The sequence below is a fragment of the Oncorhynchus mykiss genome, chromosome 17 (genome assembly GCF_013265735.2).
Source record: "Oncorhynchus mykiss isolate Arlee chromosome 17, USDA_OmykA_1.1, whole genome shotgun sequence".
Taxonomy (NCBI): domain Eukaryota; kingdom Metazoa; phylum Chordata; class Actinopteri; order Salmoniformes; family Salmonidae; genus Oncorhynchus; species Oncorhynchus mykiss.
The window spans coordinates 88,259,065-88,266,096 of NC_048581.1; positions in this window are offsets into that span (position 1 = coordinate 88,259,065).

The window sequence follows — 7,032 nt, forward strand, 5'->3', positions numbered from 1 at the left end:
TGACGGAGAAGCAAGGACTTGTTTTCAATTGTGTTTTTTGTTGTCGTCAAATTGCAGATGCAGAGACGTTTGTATTTAGTTGTTAAATTTTGCTCGTTTTGAGTGACCAATGGTTTTAAGGAGTATTATTTGGACTGGTGTTTTAGTTGTTAAATTTTGCTCGTTTTGAGTGACCAATGGTTTTAAGGAGTATTTTTCGGCCTGGTGTTTTAGTTGTTAAATTTTGCTCGTTTTGAGTGACCAATGGTTTTAAGGAGTATTTTTCGGCCTGGTGTTTTAGTTGTTAAATTTTGCTCGTTTTGAGTGACCAATGGTTTTAAGGAGTATTATTCGGACTGGTGTTTTAGTTGTTAAATTTTGCTCGTTTTGAGTGACCAATGGTTTTAAGGAGTATTTTTCGGCCTGGTGTTTTAGTTGTTAAATTTTGCTCGTTTTGAGTGACCAATGGTTTTAAGGAGTATTTTTCGGCCTGGTGTTTTAGTTGTTAAATTTTGCTCGTTTTGAGTGACCAATGGTTTTAAGGAGTATTTTTCGGCCTGGTGTTTTAGTTGTTAAATTTTGCTCGTTTTGAGTGACCAATGGTTTTAAGGAGTATTATTTGGACTGGTGTTTTAGTTGTTAAATTTTGCTCGTTTTGAGTGACCAATGGTTTTAAGGAGTATTATTTGGACTGGTGTTTTAGTTGAATCGCTGTGGGAATCGCTGTGGGAATCGCTGTGGGAATCGCTGTGGGAATCGCTGTGGGAATCGCTGTGGGAATCGCTGTGGGAATCGCTGTGGGAATCGCTGTGGGAATTGTTTAAGACGTTGATATTCTCCAATACAGTGAAGGAAATTAACCACAGGAGGTTGGTGACTTCTTAATTGGGGAGAGAACGAGCTCGAGGTAATGCCTGGAGCGGAATTCGTGGAATGGTATCAAACACGTGGTCTCCAGCTGTGTCATGCAATTCCATTGACTCCGTTCCGGCCATTACGAGCCGTTGTCCCCACGGCAGCCTCCGGTGTAATTAACCCAGGGGATGATTTTCATTCAGGATTGTTCCAAATAACACAAACCAGGATAATTTCACAAGCTCCTCTGTACTATGTTCTTACACCTGTATTGTACAATAACTCAGCCTGTATTTCTGTCTCAAAGTTGTTAGTCTTTATTTAAACATTTTTCTGATGAACATGTGAACTATGCTAAGAGAAGAACCATGTCCTCAGCTGTAAATAACAATAACATCAGTACTCGTTATTGTTATTGTTATTGTTTAAATTCACTCTTCTTTGATGCTCATTTGAATGGAAAAAAAACTAATTTGATAAAAACATATGAAGTTAGTTGTACAAGACATTTTTTTTTTATAGATAAAATAATTAACATATCATTTTTAAACATGCGTATACTTTCCTTCTCCCCGGTGAAAGGTGGCCATGGAGGAGGGGAGGATACTCTTCAGTTTGCCTACTAACAAACTGACATCTCCTAGACCACTTATCAGGCTTCTGGGTCACGGAGGAGAGAGGGTGGAGGACTGACTTTTTTTTTACCGAAATGAGAAGGCCAAGGAGAGAATCTTTGAACTCTTTGCGTCCTGTAGTATTCCCACCACTAGATGGCAGTGTTTAACACATTCTCTAGACTTTTACTGTCTCACACCAGCCACTAAAACTTCTGGAATTTTCCATTGCTGGGGTGGAGGAGATGGCAAGACTGGGAAGAATACACAGACAGTGTGTATCATCGGTTAATTCTTGGCTTATTTTTTGTTGTTGTTGCAAGATGTAGGACTACTATCCGGCAGGCCTAAATCAATCAATCAATCAATCAATTTTATTTGACACTGTTCATTCAAATGATTTGAAGTGTGTCTGTATGGATACAACAAACTGCAGTGATGGGGTCAAGACCAGGGGCTGTATGTAATCAAGCCTCTCAGAGTAGGAGTGCTGATCTAGGATCAGCCTCCACCCATCCACCCCTGTTCATGTACATTCATATATATATTATATTCATTTATATTATATTCATTGTGATCTAAAAGGCCTCTCTACCTCTCAAGACCCAGACACTGTCTAAATCAGGGTTCCCAGAATTCCCTACAGCAGGCCCAGGCTACCACTGATTAGAGCTATCAGTTTATTTTTTAACCTTTATTTAACTAGGCAAGTCAGTTCTTACAAATTCTTATTTTCTTAGACGTCCTAGGAACAGTGGGTTAACTGCCTGTTCAGGGGGCAGAATGACAGATTTGTACCTTGTCAGCTCAGGGATTTGAACTTGCAACCTTCCAGTTACTAGTCCACCGCGCTAACCACTAGGCTACCCTGCCACCCCAGTAAATAGATGCTGTAAGATATTAGCAAGTTTTTCTCACTGACAGGAAGTTTGTTCTTGAGAGAATAGAAAATGAACAGCCAAGAGGGCCAAGGCTGCGTCCCTATTAAAAGGCACTACATTTGACCAGAGCACTGTGAATGGCATTTGGAATGCAGGCCAAGTCTTCTTCTTTTTCCCACAGACTAATAATAACCCTCTGACAGCAGTTTATCCCCAAGCTGAGATTGGGCCGGGGTCAGGGTTGATACAGTGGCGAGGCATGTGAACCTCGCTGGGTGAAACCCCAAGAAAGCATTGTTTTTTTTCATCCCGCTGCCAGTTTGGAAAAAGCGTTGTGTCTCAGTAACACCATTCACCACACTGTACTGTCTTCTTGTGTAAAGACAACATTAGCTTTATGTGTGTCTCAGTACCACCGTTCACCACACTACACTGTCTTCTTGTGTAAAGACAACATTAGCTTTATGTGTGTCTCAGTACCACCATTCACCACACTGTACTGTCTTCTTGTGTAAAGACAACATTAGCTTTATGTGTGTCTCAGTACCACCGTTCACCACACTACACTGTCTTCTTGTGTAAAGACAACATTAGCTTTATGTGTGTCTCAGTACCACCGTTCACCACACTCTACTGTCTTCTTGTGTAAAGACAACATTAGCTTTATGTGTGTCTCACCACCACCAGCCACCACACTACACTGTCTTCTTGTGTAAAGACAACATTAGCTTTATGTGTGTCTCAGTACCACCGTTCACCACACTACATTGTCTTCTTGTGTAAAGACAACATTAGCTTTATGTGTGTCTCAGTACCACCGTTCACCACACTACACTGTCTTCTTGTGTAAAGACAACATTAGCTTTATGTGTGTCTCAGTACCACCGTTCACCACACTACACTGTCTTCTTGTGTAAAGACAACATTAGCTTTATGTGTGTCTCAGTACCACCATCCACCACACTCCACTGTCTTCTTATGCAAAGACATTAGCCTTTGTTTGCATCCCAAATGCCATCCCATTCTGTATATAGTGCACAACGGTTGACCGGGGCTTATATAATGCACTACTGTTGACCAGAGATCTATGAGACTTGATAGAGAATATGGTGTCATTTGGAATGCAGACTTTGGCTGCATTAGTCTGCTATAATTATCTATAATGACCTCCGAATTCACTGGTACTATCTGAATGCTTTTGTTATTATGCATAAACTCTCTTTGTGTCTCTCTCTCTCTTTCTGTTTCTCTCTTTCCCTCTTTTTCTCTCTTTCCCTCTGTTTCTCTCTCTTTCCCTCTGTTTCTCTCTCTTTCCCTCTTTTTTCTCTCTTTCCCTTTCTTTCTCTCTCTCTGTTTCTCTTTCCCTCTGTTTCTCTCTCTCTCTCTCTCTGTTTCTCTCTCTTTCCCTCTCTCTTTCCCTCTCTCTGTTCCTCTCTCTTTCCCTCTGTTTATCTCTCTCTTTCCCTCTGTTTTGGTCTCTTTCTTTCTCTCTCTTTCCCTCTGTTTCTCTCTCTCTCTTTCCCTCTGTTTCTCTCTCTCTCTCTTTCCCTCTGTTTCTCTCTCTCTCTGTGGTTTTCTGTCTGTATTGCAGTTCTATTGAGATAATAGTGGTAGCTATCCTATCAGTACATTCTTCCCTATTCCTTTCTATCCTATCAGTACATCCTCCCCTATTCCTTTCAAACAGTAGAACAGTGGCGCGTGTTGCCTTTTCGCGATCCTCCCCCTTCTGTGGTTGTGTCACTTTATATTGCAAAATATGTTGTTAAGCCTGGAAGATTATATAACTACAGAGAGCGAGATGGCAGCTGTCGGAGAAAAGGGCCATGTGAGCAGTGATGCCAATTCAGCCGTCCAAAACGTAAAATGTTCAACAACAACAGTAATGGCCTGTCATCAAGGCAAAGGGTGGCTATTTGAAGAATCTGAAATCTAAAATATATTTTGATTTGTTTTCGCATTATTTTTTATTTTTTTGATTCCATATGTGTTATTTCATAGTTTTGATGTCTTCACTATTATTCTACAATGTAGAAAATATATTTTTTTTTAATTAAGAAAAACCCTGGATTGGGTAGGTGTTATTTTGACCGGTAGTGTAGTTAAAACGTCTGATTTATAGCTGTGTTACATCCTTGTCTGCGTTGCACTCTGTTCTCTACGTTGCACTACTGTCGACCAGGTCTCATAGGGACTTGTATCAAAGATCTGGTTAATAGTAGTGGCTGCTCAGTGAAATGACCTGTCCTGATTTGTTAGACGCTTGCTAAAAAAAAAAACTTTAGTGAGCAAACCTTCCTTCATGAACTGGCCTCTGTAAATTTATATAGAATCAGCTTGATCTCCTCTGTCGAAGACTCTTGGAGCATTTTTTAAAAATGTTTTCCGTGGGATTGTTAACAAACATGTCCCCCATGAAGAACATTAGATTTGAAAATAGGTTCAGCCCCTGGTTCGACTGTGATCTTAATAAGTTACTCCATCTCAAGAAATCCATTTGGTGAAAGGCTCTGAACACGCATACTCAGGCTGACTGTCTCTCGTTCAGGCAAATGAGAAATAAGTGCACTCAGGCTATATGGAAGGCCAAAGTTAGTTACTTAAAGGTGCAGTTCTCTCTCTGTGGTTCTAAATCCAAGAAGTTCTGGAAAATGGTTAAAGACCTGGAGACTAAACCCTCCTCCTCACAGGTCCACAATGTCCCTTAAAGTTGATGATGTGGTTGTTACTGACAAAAAGCACATGGCTGAGATCTTTAATCACCGCTTCATTAAGTCAGGATTCCTATTTGATTCAGCCATGCCTCCTTGCCCATCCAACATTTCCTCAATTCCCTCATCTCCCACCCCTTCTAATGCGACTATCCCCGATGCTTCTCCCTCTTTTTCCCCTGCCCCTCTACAAACTTTCCCCCTGCAGGCAGTCACTGAGTCCGAGGTGCTAAAGGAGCTCCTTAAACTTGACCCTAAAAAAACTGGGTCAGATGGTTTAGACCCTTTCTTCTTTAAGGTTGCAGCCCCTATCATCACCAAGCCTTTCTCCAACCTTTTTAACCCGTCTCTCCTTTCTGGGGAGGTTCCCATTGCTTTGAAGGCATCCACTGTTCATCCTTGAAATAAAGGGGGAGATCAAGCTGATACTAACTGTCATAGGCCTAATTCTATTTTGCCCTGTTTATCAAAAGTGTTGGAAAAACTTGTCAATAATCAACTGACTGGCTTTCTTGATGTCTATAGTATTTGGCCTGGTTTGATAACTACCTCTCTCAAAGAGTGCAGTGTATGAAGTCAGCAAATCTGCTGTCTCAGGCACTGCCTGTCAACAAGGGAGTACACCAAGGCTCGATCTTAGGCCCCACGCTCTTCTCAATTTACATCAACAACATAGCTCAGGGCAGTAGGAATCTTTCTCATCCATTATATGCAGATGATACAGTCTTATACAGCTGGCCCCTCCTCGGATTTTGTGTTAAACGCTCTACAACAAATCTTTCTTAGTGTCCAACAAGCTTTCTCTGCCCTTAATCTTGTTTTGAACACCTCCAAAACAAACGTCATGTGGTTTGGTAAGAAGAATGCCCCTCCACCCACCGGCGTGATTACTACCTCTGAGGGTTTAGAGCTTGAGGTAGTCACTTCATACAAGTACTTGGGAGTATGGCTAGACGGTAAATTCAAATCTAGACTTGGTTTCCTCTATTGTAATCGCTCCTCTTTCACCCCAGCTGCCAAACTAACCCTGATTCAGATGACCATCCTATCCATGCTAGATTACGGAGACATAATTTATAGATCGGCAGGTAATGGTGCTCTCGAGTGGCTAGATATTCTTTACCATTCGGCCATCAGATTTGCCACCAATGCTCCTTAAATGACACATCACTGCACTCTATACTCCTCGGTAAATTGGTCATCTCTGTATATCTGTCACAAGACCATGTGGTTGATTTTTATTTATAAAACACTCTTAGGTCTCACTTCCCCCTATCTGAGATATCTACTGCAGCCCTCATCCTCCACATACAACACCCGTTCTGCCAGTCACATTCTGTTAAAGGTCCCCAAAGCACACACATCCCTGGGTCACTCTTCTTTTCAGTTTGCTGCAGCTAGCGACTGGAACGAGCTGCAACAAACACTCAAACTGGACAGTTTCATCTCCATCTCTTCGTTCAAAGACTCAATCATGGACACTCTTACTGACAGTTGTGGCTGCTTTGCGGGATGCACTGTTGTCTCTACATTGCCCTTTGTGCTGTTGTCTGTACCCAATCATGTTTGTACCATTTTCTGTGCTGCTACCATGTTGTGCTGCTACCATGTTGTGCTGCTACCATGTTGTCTTGCTACCATGTTGTTGTCATGTGTTGCTGCCATGCCATGCTGTTGTCTTAGGTCTCTCTTTATGTAGTGTTGTGGTGTCTCTCTTGTTGTGATGTGTGTTTTGTCCTATAACTATTTATTAACAAAAATATTTAAATTGTATTTATGTATATGTATATATATTTCTTATCTCAGCCCCATATATATATCCGTCCCAGCAGGAGGCATTTTGCCTTTTGGTAGGCCGTCATTGTAAATAACAATATGTTCTTAAGTGACTTGCCTCGTTAAATAGAGGTAAAATAAATAAAATATTCAGACCCCTTCCATTTTTCCACATTTTGTTACGTTACAGTCTCATTTTAAAAATGATGAGGTGTC